We start from the raw sequence: 17,375 nt of genomic DNA on the forward strand, positions 1-17,375 counted from the left end.
GCGACCTGAATGGATTATTCAACTGTCTACCCAGTAAAACCGACTATCTAACCAGTGATACCAATCATGCTAGTCTTTGTACACACAGAATAAAAAAAGTGAAGGCAAAAAAAAGAAAAGAAAAGGAAAAAAAAAGAAGTTATGAACCAAATAGATCTAAGAGATATTTATAGAACATTTCACCCTAAAACAAAAGAATATGCCTTTTTCTCAGCACCTCACGGTACCTTCTCCAAAATTGACCATATGATTGATCATAAAACAGGCCTCAACACACACAAGAAGATTGAAATAATTCAATGCATCTTATCAGATCACCACAGACTGGTCTTCAATAACAACATAAACAACAGAAAGCCCACAGACACATGGAAACTGAACAAATATCTACTCAATGATAATTTGGTCAAGGAGGAAATAAAGAAAGAATTTAAAGACTTTTTAGAATTTAATGAAAATGAAGGCACAACCTAACCAAACTTATGGGACACAATGAAAGTAGTGCTAAGAAGAAAACTCATAGCTCTGAGTGCCTTCAAAAGGAAACAGAGAGAGCATACACTTGCAGCTTGACAGTACACCTGAAAACTCTAGAACAAAAAGAAGCAAATACAACCAAGAGATGGAGATAGAGAGAAAAAAAATAAACTCAGAGCTGAAATCAACCAAGTAGAAACAAACAAACAAAAAAAAACTATGCAAAGAATCAACAAAACTAGGACTAGGTTCGTTGAGAAAATCAACAAAACCAGGACTTGGTTTATTGAGAAAATCAACAAGATAGATAAATCCTTATCCAGACTAATCAGAGGGCACAGAAACAGTATCCAAATTAACAAAATCATAAATGAGAAGGGAGAAATAACAATAGAAACAGAGGAAATTCAGAAAAATCATCAGATCCTATTGCAAAAGCCTATACTCAACAAACCTGGAATATCTGGATGTAATGGACAATTTTCAGAGTGATACCAGGTAACAAAGTTAAATCATGATCAGATAAATCATCTAAACAGTCCCATAACCCCTAAAGAAATAGAAGCAGTCATTAAAAGTATCCCAATCAAAAAACGCCCAGGACCAGATGGGTTTAGGGCACAATTCTATCAGACCTTCAAAGAAGACCTACTATCAATACTCTTCAAACTATTCCTCAAACTAGAAACAGAAGGAACACTACCAAATTCATTCTTTGAAGCCACAATTATGCTCACACCTAAACCACACAAAGACCTACAAAACAAGAGAACTTCAGACCAATTTCTCTTATGAATATTGATGCAAAAATACTCAATAAAATTCTTTCAAACTGAATCCAAGAACATATCAAAACAATCATCCATCATGATCAAGTGGCTTCGTTCCAGGGATGCAGAGATGATTCAATATATAGAAATCCATAATGTAATCCAGTATGTAAACAAACTGAAAGAAAAAAAAGCACATGAGCATCTCATTAGATGCTGACAAAGTTCAACACCCCTTCATGATAAAAGTCTTGGAAATATCAGGAATTCAAGGCCCATACCTAACCGAAGTAAAAGCAATATACAGCAAACCAGTAGCCAACAACAAACTAAATGGAGAGTAACTTGAAGCAATCCTACTAAAATCAGGGACTAGACAAGGCTGCCCACTCTCTCCCTACCTATTCAATATAGTACGTGATGTCCTACCTAGAGCAATTAGAGAGTAAACAGAGGTCAAAGGGATACAAATTGGAAGGAAGAAGTCAAAATATCACTATTTGAGGATGATAGGATAGTATAATTAAGTGACCCCAAAAATTCCACTGGAGAACTCCTACACCTGATGAACAACTTCCACAAAGTGGCTGGGTATAACATTAACTCAAACAAATTAGTAGCCTTTCTCTATTCAAAGGATAAACAGGTGGAGAAAAATTAGAGAAATGACACCCTTCATAATAGTCCCAAATAACAAAGAAGCCTTGGTGTAACTATAAGCAAGCAAGTAAAATTCTGTATGACAAGAAATTCAAGTCTCTGAAGAAAGAAATTGAAAAGATCTCAGAAGATGGAAAGATTTCCCATGCTCATTGACAAAATTTATATAGTAAAAATCACCATCTTGCTGAACGCAGTCCACAGATTTACTGCAATCCTCACCAAAATTCCAACTCAATTCTTCATAGAGTTAGAAGGAACAATTTGCAAATCCCTTTGGAATAACAAAAAGCCCAGGAGAGCAAAAGCTATTCTCAACAACAAAGAACTTCTGGGGGAGTCACCATCCCTCACCTCAAGCTGTATCACAGAGCAATTGCCACATGATATTGGTACAGAGACAGGCAGGTGGATCAATGGAATAGATTTGAAAACCCAGAAGTGAATCCGCACACCTATGGTCACTTGATCTTTGACGAAAGAGCTAAAACCGTCCACTGGAGAAAAGACAGTATTTTCAACAAATGGTGCTGGTTCAATTAGTGGTCAGCATGTAGAGGTATGCAAATCAATCCATTTTATCTCCTTGTACAAAGTTCAAGTCCAAGTGGATCAAAGACCTCCACATAAAACCAGATACACTGAAACTAATAGAAGAGAAAGTGGGCAAGAGCCTCAAATACATAGGCACAATGGAAACATTCCTGAACAAGAACTGGCAAATGGGACATCATAAAATTGTAAGGCTTCTGTAAGGCAGAGGATGTAGCAGAGGTTTGCCTTACTTGTCAGTAGGAGGGAAGGCCGTTGGTCCTGGGGAGGCTCAATGCCCCAGCAAAAGGGAATGCTATGATGGTGAGGCTGGAGTTGGTGGGTAGGTGGGTGAGCACCATCATAGAGGCAGGGAGGAACGGGGATGGAGGTTTTCAAAAGGGAAACTGGGAAAGGGGATAACATTTTAAATGTAAATAGATAAAAATAACCAATAATTAAAAAAAAGAAACATTCAGAGTATCCACTGTTTGCCTGTATGCGGGATAGTATACCTAAATTAGAAGGTGCTTGAATGCTTTTTTTCCCAGCCATGAACTTCCTCAGGCAGGCTAACTTCATTAAAGAAAATGTGATTACTTATCACTCAGTTCTGGAAATGCAAGGACATGGTGCCTGGCATCAACTCTGCACTTAGAAGATTTCATGCCAGAGCATTAGGAATATATAGTGAATATATAGGAATATATAGTGAAGAAAGCACATGATCACATTTCCAAACAGAATGCCAAAGACAAAGTCAGATCTTATATTCCCTTCTGAGGACAAGCACAAATTGCCTAAGGACTGCACTTCTTAAAGGTCCCAGAACTTGTTCATGACACTGAGCCAAGATGTATTGGACTAAGCTCCCAACACGAGTCCTTAGGGATAAACACAATATGTAGGTAATCGTAGATAGCATCATATAGAACCAATCTGATGGAGAATGTGGAGACTGTACTATGTTCACTGTACCCTTAATACAAAACCAGGTTCTACCCAGTTCTGCCATCCTTTCTCTGAGCATTTTGCATTCTTTTCATGTTGCAGTAAAAATAAAAAGCGGCGGAGGCAGTTCTTGCGCATAGCCTTGTGGTTTGGTTCCTGCTAGTTCTGGCTCCAGATTGCCATTGGAAGTAGCCTTAATTTATCTCAGCAGCTCCACACTGCCCCCAAGTACTTTCTGACCAGGCAGGTCGCTGCCACGTCAGTTTCATACAGAGATCGCCTATCTCATGGCTCTTTTACTGTAGACTTTGTTCACATTCCCAGCATCTGACCCCTAATAGTTTTAGTATAAACTCCCAACAACCCGTTAAAATCAGGACTCAACAAAAAAAGTTCCAATGACCCACTGGAGCCAGAACTAGTGGGAACCAGACCTCAAGGGTATGCGTGGAAACTGGTTCCGCCACCTTTTATTTTTACCAAAACATTTTTAGAGTGTTCTTCAGTCTTATACAGGAATTCAGTATCTCTGCCTCATCAACCCTAGACATTAGAACTAAGGTATTCTCACGATTGTGAGGGAATCCATGTGCCAAGCAAAGCAAAGCCACGGCTAGATGGATCAGTATAGAGTGAGTTTTTTAAATATATAAAAATGGGGACCATTATGCTGGGAATCAGAATTCACATTCTTAGGATGTGACTAAATGTCCTGCCAATGGGGAAGCAGGAAGAGACCATAGGTTCCATTTGTGACAAGAAAGCTAGAATGAGGCTAGTATTAGAGCTAGTATTAGAAAGGGTCTCTAGAAAACAGAATGCAGTAGATGAAGGGTGATGGTAAATATTCCAGAAATCAACAAGAAAAAGAAAGGGTTGTTTGTTTGGTTTGGGTTTTTTGTTGTTGTTATTGTCTTTTGTTTTGTTTTGTTTTTAGATGTAGCAGTAAGATAACCTGAGAAAACAAGCTGGGAAAGTGGACCATCATTTAATGATAAAGAGAAAATGCAGAAACTGAGGAGTAAAAAATGTACCTCTTCTGACATAACCAAGTATTGAATATCTTCCATGGTTTCTTTTTAACTCTATTGATGTAACCAGGGTAGTGAGAAATTCAGACATCAGAGTTACTGTCCTAGAGTGAGAGATACAATATACACCTACGAAAATCAGGTTAGTAATCCATGGCTGTGCATGACTATGATTTAGACAAGTGATGTTCAAGGGGAAACCTTTCTCCCTTATTGTGCATAGGGGCGTCTGAGGTCAGAAGAGGACTAAGGTAGAAAATCAGGAACAGGCATGGAGCAAGACAGTGTTGAGTATCTAGTAGTTAGGATTGGGCGCTCTACTGTTCGATTCCTGATCAGGGAGCCTAGTGTTAGGCAGGATGTCTGGATACGTGGAGAGAGCAAGAGAGTGAGAGCGAGAGCGAGAGCGAGAGCGAGGTGGGGGGGGGGATTCAAGGGAGGAGAGACAAAGTTTGCCAGATTTCTGACGGAGAAAAGTTGACCAGCCATATAAGATCTTGAAACAGAGTGGCCACACAGTCAGGGATGTAATGAACCAACTAAAGTTTAGGGCATGTGGGGAGATGTGGGGATAAGAATATTGATAAAAGACAGGATTTTGTAGGCTGGAGACAGTAGTGGCCAGCAATTGTGTCAGAAGACAAGTTGAACATGAGCAACTTCTCTCCACCCCCCCCGTGTGTGTGTGTGTGTGTGTGTGTGTGTGTGTGTGTGTCTTTTGTCTGTGGATTCAAGGGAAGCTGGGTAGTGCAGTCCTCTCCATGAACTTAGGCAGGGTATTTATTGAAAGCAACACACAACAGATGGCACGCAACAGGGAAGGCAAGAATCCACTATTAATTTAATAATTCTCGGATAGATCACCCAGAGGGATGGATATAAGTCTAGGAAGAGGGAAAATTGGTTTCTCAGTGAGCAGAGCTGAGTGAGTCTTGTAGTGGCTCCAGGAGCAGCAAGCTTAAACAGAGGAACACAGGGGGAGCCTCAGCTCGCAGACACTGGGATCCCTTGCTGTGAAAAGAGACAGGATGGATACTCTGAGGCAGAGAACTAAACAGTAAAGGCCATCTGCTCCTTACAAGCAAGTCATCATAGGATAGAATTCTAAAGTTTGGTTTAATTGTTTTTAAAGATAGAATTGAACACAGATTTTCCTGAGTCACATTGGAAATTCTTTTAAAGGTTGGGAACTAATACAAAGAGTTTGGGGTCCAGGTGCTAGGAGCTCCTGCTGTGCAAAAGACTGGTTGCTCAGAGGAAGGCAAAGAGAGGCAGATTGTAAAGGCTACTGGCCTTCAAGGAGTAGACAATCAAAGGATAGAGAAAAATAAAATTTGATTTAATTGTTTAAGTAGAAGGGAGTATAACGGTGATTGTTTAAATGTTCTCAAGTATACAGATATTTTAAGCTCTGCAGAAAGGAGAAGTTAGGAAGATTGAATGAAAAAAATGCTTTAGAGGAGATTTGAAAAGGTCTTGCCAGGACAATACTCAAATTCTTTGAACGTGGGCTCCACCGGAATTCTGGAATAATTTATCCTGGTATCACAGATTAGAAGCCTAAGAATAGGCTTATAAGGTGAGTAGAAGGGAATTTAATAAAAAATAATTACAGAGAAATGAATATATTGAGGCATTCTATTTAGAAAATTAGATTGAAGCCAAGGGTGCCTAACCTATCTCAGACAGTAGAAATTTAGACCTTGGAAATTATATAAAGAGAGAGCCTGGAAATAGGCTCATATAATAAGTAGATAGAGATATTAAATAAATAATTTAGGCCTTCATCTCATGATGGTTGGGACAGAGGAGAGTAGATAGTGTTTGTTTAGATTGTTTTATTTGCTTTGAATTTTTTAGTTATCAAAATGAGTGGGATTTTGAATTTGGTGGTTACATTAAAATCCTTCTGGTAGAGAGGTCAAGCTAAACATTTAATGATTTCTGGGGAGAAAGTCTCTGCATTTGTGTTGACAGGAAAGAAGACATGTCTTTGGACTCCTTCCAGAGTGATATGGATCAGACATGGCAGGGGGAGACTTCCTGAAGAACTATACAAGTTTGAGAAAAATCAAACAGGACAGGCAAAGATTCATTGTGCCATCCTTCACATGGCATGAATGAAGACTTATTATAATTACTTATTAATACATTTAACTCATAAAAAAGACAGTTGTTCACCTGCTCAAACAAGGAGCAAAATTTCAACCTTACCTTGCACAATCTATATGAATATCTTAATGGTACTAAAGTTTTGGTTGTGAGATTCATAGATTACAGACTGTACACTTTTAGCAAGATTCATCCTCAGAGATGCTGAACTGACTTGCTTAGACCTCTGCTTCCAGTTGCTGCCCCAAACAGCTTTGGGCACTGTCATATGTTCCAAGTCATCTTGCCTCATTCAACCTTTCAGATGGACCTAGTCAGACTTCAGTCAAGCCCTGAATCTTCTAAGCATACAGAGACTGGAAAACAGATGCTAAAGCTAGCTTTCTTAAGTCTAACCAAATTTTCTAATTTTCCTATCTGTCCCCAGTCCTTTAAAAATTTTTTACAGGTTAGAGAGATGGTCCTGAGTTTAATACCCAGCTACCACAGGGTGGCTCACAGCTACCTGTAATGGGGATCCGATACCCTCTTCTGGTGTGTCAGAAGACAGCAACGGTGTACTCACATACATAAAATAAATAAATAAATCTTTAAAAAAAAAGAATTTTTCATTGCCCCTGTTCAGCAGGAATAAGTTGTGGGAATTCATCAACTCAATTCCATGGCTTTGAGAGTCTGGTAATGATTATTTTACAAATTATAGAAAAGTTGTAATTTTTAAGGGATAATTTTGGAATGGTCATAATTTTGAACAGGGAAGAAATAGTTAGGACACAATTGGTAGCCATAATCTTAGTTGGTAGAATTTTTTTTTTTTTATTAACTTGAGTATTTCTTATGTACATTTCGAGTGTTATTCCCTTTCCCGGTTTCCGGGCAAACATCCCCTTCCCTCCCCCCCTTCCTTATGGGTGTTCCCCTCCCCACCCTCCCCCCATTGCCGCCCTCCCCCCGACAGTCTAGTTCACTGTGGGTTCAGTCTTAGCAGGACCCAGGGCTTTCCTTCCACTGGTGCTCTTACTAGGATATTCATTGCTACCTATGAGGTCAGAGTCCAGGGTCAGTCCATGTATAGTCTTTAGGTAGTGGCTTAGTCCTGGAAGCTCTGGTTTTGGCATTGTTGTACATATGGGGTCTCAAGCCCCTTCAAGCTCTTCCAGTTCTTTCTCTGATTCCTTCAACGGGGGTCCTATTCTCAGTTCAGTGGTTTGCTGCTGGCATTCGCCTCTGTATTCTGGCTGTGTCTCTCAGGATCGATCTACATCCGGCTCCTGTCGGTCTGCACTTCTTTGCTTCATCCATCTTGTCTAATTGGGTGGCTGTATATGTATGGGCCACATGTGGGGCAGGTTCTGAATGGGTGTTCCTTCAGTCTCTGTTTTAATCTTTGCCTCTCTCTTCCCTGCCAAGGGTATTCTTGTTCCCCTTTTAAAGAAGGAGTGAAGCATTCATATTTTGATCATTCCTCTTGAGTTTCATTTGTTCTAGGCATCTAGGGTAATTCAAGCGTTTGGGCTAATAGCCACTTATCAATGAGTGCATACCATGTATGTCTTTCTGTGATTGGGTTAGCTCACTCAGGATGATATTTTCCAGTTCAACCATTTGCCTACTTAATTTCATAAAGTCATTGTTTTTTGATAGCTGAGTAATATTCCATTGTGTAGATGTACCACATTTTCTGTATCCATTCCTCTGTTGAAGGGCATCTGGGTTCTTTCCAGCTTCTGGCTATTATAAATAAGGCTACGATGAACATAGTGGAGCACGTGTCTTTTTTTTATATGTTGGGGAGTAGAAATTTTTATAATGGATGTGAAGTTGAAGTTATAATTACTTACACTGGTACAGAATAGATTTAAGGTTTTTGTTGGTATGCATTTCTTATATTGATAAAAATTTGAGATAGGCATTGTGCCTATGCAACACATTTAAGAATACAAAGCTTAGATGCAGTTTTTCTGCATGCCATTATGAACTGTTTTTAGATGATTAATTAATACAACTTAAAGGCCAGATAGCAAACTCATGGCTATGTTAGATTCTGATTTAATCATAAAAGATATTATATATCTTTATATATATATGTGTGTGTATAAAAATAGACAAGGCTTAACAGTTCAGATTACCATATATATCGTATTTACAATATATATGATATATATATGGTATATAGTCTTCAAGAACATCATAAATTCACAGACTATGACATTTAATGTTATTTAATCATTTGTCAATGAGACATGTCTGCTATTGACAGCACCCCAGAAATTGAGCATCTTTATCACCAGGTGAGGTAGCCCCAGTCAGAAATTGCCTATTTCATGTGCAGACAAAACACTTTCCAGGAAAAGGACACATTATAGAGAATGGTCAACTGTTGACTCTTGACTCTGCCAATACAAGGCAAGTAGTCCTTAATAATTCTGCTTTGTAAAAGTCTGTTAGATGATCCTGGGCCAGAGGCTGATGACTGATGCACCAATGTTTTGAGGAATTAGGGGACTGTGCTGTCTCTACAATTGTTTAAATTTGAGAAGCTATATTTGGTGCTTTCTATATACCCAGGTAATATCTAAGTTGTTCTCAGACTTATGATGGGGTTGAAGAATAGTTTTAGTCTCATAACCAAACTCAAGTTGTTTAACATTGAGAGAGAGATTATAGAGTGGAAGACATGATTTTTAGATGGTGTTACAAGCCAAAATATAAATAAACACAATCTAGGGATATAGTCATAATTCTTTAAGTTAGGAGTGATGGTAGAGTCCTTGATCTAACTGACAAATATGATAGATTAAATATTGTTTTATATCATACTGTGTAATTTGCATGATTGTTGTGGTTTTGTTCAATTTATGTCTGGAGAAGAGGGTTGTTTTTAAATATTTTATTGGACAGAAAATGTGCGGTATAGGGGTGATTCTGATGCTGTTCTGTTCCCCAATTGTTTCTTGATCTGTTAGTAAAGAAGCCATGGGCCAATTGCTGGGTGAAAGGATAGGCAGAACTTCTGGGTCCCTGGAGGAAGAGACTCAGATGCAAGGGAGGAGAGAGAGAGTTTGCCATATTTCTCATGGAGAAAAGTTGACCAGCCATGTAAGATCTGGAAACAGAGTGGCCACACAGGCTGCTCCTACAGACAGGCAGTGTGGGTTGTAATGAACCACCTAAAGTTTAGGGCAAGTGGAGAGGTATAGAGATAAGAATATTGATACGGGCACAATTTTCTAGGCTGGAGACAGTAGCTCCCAGCAATTGTGTTAGAAGGCAAGTTGAAAATGAGCAACTATGTGTGTCTTTTATCCGTGAATAAAGGGCAGTTAGGTGGGAGTTGGTAGCACAGCCTGTTCCCAGACTTTAGGTGGAATATCGAAAGCAATATGATAGGACAAGTACAAGGAAAAGTGGGGTGGATGAGTTTGGATGGACTGAGAAATCCCAGCAGAACCAAGGAAACCCAACTCTTAACTTCTTTCTTTATTGTTTGTCCATACTATTCTTTTGTATGGAATGCAAGAAAGTTAATTTTTTCTCACATTCTTATTCTCATTTGCCTTAGTGTTCCTGGATGAAAGCAAAAATCCCCAGGCAGTCCTTGAAGTACATTCTGGCTAGGTTCCTCTGGGCCTAGCAGCCAAGGTAGAATAGTGTAGCATCCTTCTCCTCCATCTCTCAGCCTCCTTCCAGCTGCAGTGATTTCTGCCTCCTATTGTAAGCTACTCGTGAGGACACTCTGTGTACTCAGTCTCAGCAGAGAGGCCATGGAGAACCCATGTTGGGCTTTGTTATCGCCCTCCTCAATGTCAACTACTCCACCTTTAGTCAAATGTTCATGATCACTGCCGTTCATTTTTCTTAGTGTGCATTGACTTCCCGGCCATTCCTTGCTCCTTTCAGACACCAGGAAACAGACATTCAGAAACAGGAAACAAACAGTACTTTGTTTTCAATATAATCTGCATATGACAGGGAGGAAGGGGATTCCCTCAACTGTCCTAGTTTTAGACTCAAGTGGCATTACACAGGGCATAGTTTTTGAATTTTTAATCCCACTGAATGAGAGCAAAGACCATTACCCAAATTATCCAAATTTATAGCAAGCTTTATTATATGTGCACAATATAAAAAGAGTGGCAACTGCCTCTCCCCAAACTTGAGATTTGAAAGGTCAACCCAAAAATCAAGAGGGGGTTTTTATATTCCCAGAATTAAAAGGCTAAGGAATTTCCAAGTGTTGGGGGATTTTAGGAGTAATCATTGTGGTTATGTAGAAACTTGGCAAAACATCTCAAAATTATTTCAAAAACATCTCAAAATTATTTGGCAGAATACCTTATCAAGGTGGAGGTTAGGATACCGCCAGGGACTATAGTGGTTTGAATAGGAAAAGCTCCCATTGACTCATGTGTTTGAATGCCTGGCCCATAGGGAATGGCATTATTAGAAGGTGTGGCCTTGTTAGAGTAGGTATCACATTGCTGGAGGAAGTGTGTCACTGTGGGGACAGGCTTTAAAGTCTCAGAAGCTCAAGTCAGTTCTCCTCCTGGTGCCTATAGATCAAGATGTAGAACTTTCAGTTCCTTCTCCAGCACCATGACTGCCTACATGTTGCCATGTTTTCTGCCATGATGATAATGGACTAAACCTCTGAATTGTAAGCCATCTCTAATTAAATATTTTCCTTTATAAGAGTTTCCGTGGTCATGGTGCCTCTACACAGCAATAGAAATCCTAACACAGGGAGTGAGTCAAATTCCAGAGTATAGTACATGTCATAATTCCGAAAGTGGGTCAAGACATGGGTCAAACCTAAGTTTTACAGAAAACAGGAATAAACTTATTTTCACCTTGTAACAATCTGGCTTCTACTCTTAAGATGGAGTCAGACTGGTCTATCAGAATACTTTTCAGGAGAAGGAAAGGGTGGACCCAGAAAAAAGAAAATAAAGTACAAGGAACCTAAATAGGAACAACCAACATTTTTGGGATTTCATTTCTGTGCCATAGGCCAGGATAGCTGGTCAATTGTCATCTCCTTTTCTCTCAGAGTGACAAGTGTCTAACTGTTACTCGCATTGTTGCTATACTTTCTGAATGTTTTAAAACTAAATAAACCACCAGAAAATTGACAATTGCCTGCCTTTACTCCTCTCTCACTCTGACATCCAGTGCCATATGGTCCTTATCCAGTAAGTGGCCCTGGTACTTTTTCTGTTGACGTTGAGACAGGTTCTGAGTTCACTCACTGCCTAGCCATTGTTAATTTCTGAGCACAGTTAATGTAATCAAGACAACCTCAGCCAGGGATAGTAGCACATACCTTGAATCCAAACACACAGAAGGCATTGGCAGGAGCATCTCTGTGAGTTCAAGGCCAGCCTGGTCTACATAGGGAGTTCCTGGACAGCCAGAGCTACATAGTGAGACCTGTCTTAAGAAAAAAAAGCCAAAAAAACAAAACAAGAAGATAATCCCACACAGACCAGCCCACAGGCTCAACTGATAATCCCTCAAGGACACCCTGTTTCCCAGGCAATTGTAGATTATGCCAGACTGACAGAACCAACCATCACAGGAAGTATCAAGTATTTGTTTTCAATATCATCATTCTTTCCTCAGGGAACTTCCATTTCTTCCTTCAGCTTTCACCGCTGTCTTTGAAGTGCCTCGTGGCAATCAAGACAAGTCAAATCCAAAAGAATATCGGTGATCAAAGTGAAGTCACTCACAAAAAGGGAGAGGAACTGGATAGAAATGACATCCTTTGGATGACAAGACTAATTTCGGTGCAATGTCATGTCTTATCTATGGTTAAAGTTCACAGCCTCATCTTATTAACTACTGTGTAAGACTAGAGAGAGTAACTGTGATGGTTTGCATATACTTTGCCCAGGGAGTGGCCCTATTAGAAGGTGTGACCTTGTTGGAGGAAGTGTGTCACTGTGGGGTGGGCTTGGAGACCCTCCTCCTAGCTGCCTGAAGAGGTTCAGTTTGTTCCTGGCTTCCTTCAAGTGAAGATGTAGAACTCTCAGCTACTCCTGCACCATGCCTGCCTAGATACTGCCATGCTCTTGCCTTGATGATAATGGACTGAACCTCTGAACCTGCAAGCCAGCCCCAATTAAATGTTGTCCCTTATAAAACTTACATTGGTCATGGTGTCTGTTCACAGCAATAAGACCCTAACTAAGACAATAACTTATCAGATATTGGTTAGGAGCCAAGAACTTAGGTTTTCACAAGAAGAGAAAGCACTACTAACTGTGAGGAGGAAACAGGTGAATGTGCTCTGGCTCTTGAAGACTTCAATGAAATACATTCTCCTCTTCTTGAAGACCCCATAAGCATACTCCTCCCTACACCAGCATCTCTGGGACACTTAGCCTCTGTTTCTACTATTGGTAATGCTCTCTCTCCACATGGAGTTCCGATTAAGAAGCCTCTGCCCTCTGTAAATTTAATAAGTAAATTATTTCCATTACTATATTAATCCATACTCTTTCCAGTATGGGTAACTAAGCTTTCTACAATAGAAGAGCAGTGAAGTAGTTGACAGACTTGAAAGAAGCTGGGTGGGACGGACCTAGGCTACTCAAAAGACGTTTTGAATAGTCCCTGGAACTCATACTGGTAGGATACCTTGCCCTTCTCACCTTATTTCTCTGTTTTGCTGTTGTCAGAGAAGATAGAACCTGGCATGTCTCCAGAAGCTCCAGAAATAGGAAATGGTGGATTTCTCCTGGTTTCAATGTATGAATTTAAGGAGCTCTGAATGGCCACACTTGGAAGTTGGCCAGTTTTATGGCCCAAAGTTTGTTTGTAATATTAAAATTAGATAGGTAGGGCTCTTAGTCAGGGTATCTATTCCTGCACAAACATCAGGGCCAAGAAGCAATTTGGAGAGGAAAGGGTTTATTCAGCTTACATGCTCACATTGCTGTTCATCACCAAAGGAAGTCAGGATTGGAACTCAAGCAGGTCAGGAAGCAGGAGCTGATGCAGAGGCCATGGAGGGATGGCTTGCTTACTTAGTCACTTGATTCTTCTGGCTTGCTCAGCTTGCTTTCTTATAGAACCCAAGACTATCAGCCCAGGGATCGTACTACCCTCAAGAGGCCCTCCTACATTGATCACAAATTGAGAAAATGCCTTACAGCTGGATCTCATGGAGGAATTTCCTCAACTGAGGCTCCTTTCTTAGTGGTAACTCCAGTTTGTGTCAAGTTGACACACAATACCAGCCAGCACATGTAGATAGATAGCCAGATAGCTAGATAGCTAGATAGATAATGTCCCATAATCCCTTTGAGACAAACATTGAACAGGAGATGGGGATGACCATAAGTACAGTGCTTTGGTGGAATTCTTTTCCTTCTGATGTCAGAATGCAAAAGATGTTTATGAAGACACTAAGACAGTTATTCTCACTGGTATGCAGTATAATATAGAGGTCTCAATAAGTCGCAGCCAATTAATTTACTGCAGGAAACAAGCCAGAATTACTAACATGAGAGCTGCTGTTTCTGACTAGTTTGGAGCAAAGAATTGAAGGTATGTGTCTTTAAATATAAAAGTGAATTGAGAGGAGGGCAACTGTAAGCTGAGGGTTAAAGAAGATGATTTTTAACTAAATCACAAATATTCATAGGAAATCATGAAGAAGTTACTGGAGTAAGCTGAACATTGTACAACTGACATGAAAGATGGGCTATAAAAGAATGACTATATTTTAAATGGAGGAAGAGGCCACTAGGCTATGCATATTTACATTTATAGTTGACACAGCCAGTGAAAATTACAATCAGGAGCAAAATCAATGCAAAAAGAAAGCGTGTTTTGGGGGTGTAGTGGTTTAAATATGCTTGGCCTAGGAAGTGGCACTATATTGAGGTATGGCCTTGTTGAAGTAGGAGTGGCCTTGTTGGAGTAGGTGTGACACTGTGGACATAGGCTAAAGACCCCCATCCTAGTTGCTTGGAAGTTAGTCTTCCCCTAGTGGCCTTCAGAGGAATATGTAGAACTGTCAGCTCCTGCTCTGTCTGGATGCTGACATGCTCCCACCTTAATGATATTGGACTGAGCCTCTGAACGTGTAAGCCCACACCAATCAAATGTTGTACTTATAAGGGTTGTCTTGGTCATGGTGTCTGTTCATAGCAGTAAAAACCCTAACTAAGACCGGGGGTGGGGTGGGGGCTGATAATTTCTTGATAGAACAGAGGACACCAGTCACATCAACCTTTCATATTATATTATCAGAGGATGGAGGTAAAGCCAGTAAAAATTATGTAAAATTTTGTATACATGTGAGAGAAAAAAACCAGGAGAGATTGAAGTATGTTAAAATCAAGCAATTTTGACAATACCTGAAGTTTCATATTAGTGATGTTCCTTTCCAAATCATCTTTACTCTTTAATGCAGATTTACAAAATTTTCTGATCCTCAAATATTAGAAGTATCCTAAATTCTCCATATGTAGCATTTTAGCAAATTATTAAGGCCTATTTCTTCTTCCACTACTTGGCTCTCAATATCTTTATTCTTAGTTGGTATTTGTCCAGCACCAACTCATCCCCAAGATAAAAGCCACTTAAAATGGAAAGAAAAATTTGAAGGTAAAAAGTCAAAATGCAAGTTGTGGGCCAGGCAGCAGGACAGCCAGAGCCTTTCTTGAGAAATGAAATCATAACGGTAGTGGGTAGTAACCCACTATGCTTCCTTAAACACCGAGCTTGGTTGGAATAGCACAAGATCAGATGCCTGTGCACTGCCCAGACCATGAGTTAATCTTCTCCATGATGCTGACATGGCTTCAGCCCTTCCTTCATGCAAGCAGACGTTTAATCTAGTGTCAATTGATGTATACACTGAGGGTGCTGCTCCAAGGAATGAACCAGGAAGAAGGGAGAGAGCTGAGTAGGCAGGATGAGTAGCATCACACTTGAGGCCTTTGCTATCCAGCCTCAAAACAAGAAAAGAGTTGGTGTTGCTGAGGTATGGAGAAAAGAAGATGCTTACATAATTCTGATGGGATATAAATTCTTACAGCCGTTAAAGGCACAAACATGACAATTCCTTTAGACATTCAGCAACAGGGAGCATTACTAAAGTCATGGGCTCATACTTGCTCTGTCTGTGGTAAGGAATCTTTGTCTTCTGGGACACTCAGGCGTTCTCACCTTCACATTCACAGCAGGATTACTCCTAATAACCAAAATACAAAATCAAGCTGCTGTGCATCAGTGGACAGATGAAAACACAGCAGACACATGGAGCATTAGCTACTCCACCCTTTCTAAAGAGGCTCTGTCATTTGCAATTGTTGGAATGAAGAAGCTGACGACATGGTATTAAGTGAGGTAGACTAGCCACAAAGAGACAAATTCTACAGGACTTTGCTTACAGTGTGAAGTCTGAGTATTCAATTGGCAATAGTGCAGAACAGTGGGGTCACCAAGGGCTAGGGATGGAGGGGGACAGCCGCCTTAGTTACATTGACTTAGTTATTCCGTGATGCATACATATACAAAGAATGCTATTTACTAAGAAACCATTTACTAAGAAAGTTTTGAATCTATGTATAGAAAGTAGGAAAAATGCTCTTCCTGTGGTGTTTCTATAGTGTAGTGGTCATCATGCTTGCCTAACATGTGAGAGGTCCCCGGTTTGAAACGGGGCGGGAACAGTGCTGTTTTTCTCACTTTCTTTTCAAAACTGTTTTCAGAATCACAGTTTACTCCTTACACTTTTGAGAAGTTAGAAGATATTAGTTTCAGTCCTATGATTTTAGCCTTGACAGGCATGACTTCTTATAGCAGGAAACATGTGAAAAAAGAAAAACCAACAAAAATGCAACCCCCTCCCAAAACCCAACAACAACAACAATAGCAAAAACAAAAAACAAAACAAAACAAAACAAACAAACAAAAACAGTGGAGGTACTTGGCATAAAACAAAGTACAAGAAAAGAGTCTCTTGTCTTGGGGGATTAGCTCAAGTGGTAGAGCACTCACTTAGCATGCAAGTAATTATTATGTTAACTCGATTGATGACTGAAAATTACACTTTCTTTCCACCCTAAACAATAGTTTCAGCACACACTCATTTGCCAGTTTCTCATACTCGCTTCGTGCATTTTATTTTTGTGCATTGTTTCTGCGCGTCGCCATTTGTTCCTTCACTCACAGACACTGGTGCAGAACCTCTTCTGTGTAAGCAGGTTTTAGGCTTTTCCTCTTAAACCACTCCGTGCTGTAAGTTCTCTGCCCTCCTCTCTGGGATCTTTTCCTCGTCTAACTCTGCTCACTCATCTGCGTTATTGGAGCTTTTTTCTGCTCCTCACCGGCCTGCACAGCCGACAGCATAACACGGCCCAACCACCCCGCGGTCTGAATGGCATGCGGCTTCCGTCCCATTAGTCTCAATTTTCCAATTCTAAATTCTGTCACCTTCCCGCGTTGTCTCAAAAGCTCTCCAGCGTCTACAATGTTTTCCTCAAGGTGTCTCCAGGTGATCAGGCTCTCCTCCCAACCTCCCTATTCTGCGCTTCTTCGCTTCTTCGGGTGAGCTCTCCCCTCCGCCGCGCCGCACGAGGTGCATTTCTTATTCCTTCCCCAGGATCTCGCCTCTCCAACTATGTTTTTTATTTGTTTTGGTTGCATTTCTTAAAATTCTCTTAGTTAATGTGGCTCTGTAACTTTGAGACTACACTTTGGCAAGGTGTTTGACCTGGGTTGCAAAATGAGAGAAAACAGTTTTGTGGTCGTTTCTGTAGTGTAGTGGTTATCACTCTTGCCTCACATTCGAGAGGGACTCCTCTCGAAACTGAACAGGAACACT

This window comes from Rattus rattus, chromosome 14 (assembly GCF_011064425.1).
Source record: "Rattus rattus isolate New Zealand chromosome 14, Rrattus_CSIRO_v1, whole genome shotgun sequence".
Taxonomy (NCBI): domain Eukaryota; kingdom Metazoa; phylum Chordata; class Mammalia; order Rodentia; family Muridae; genus Rattus; species Rattus rattus.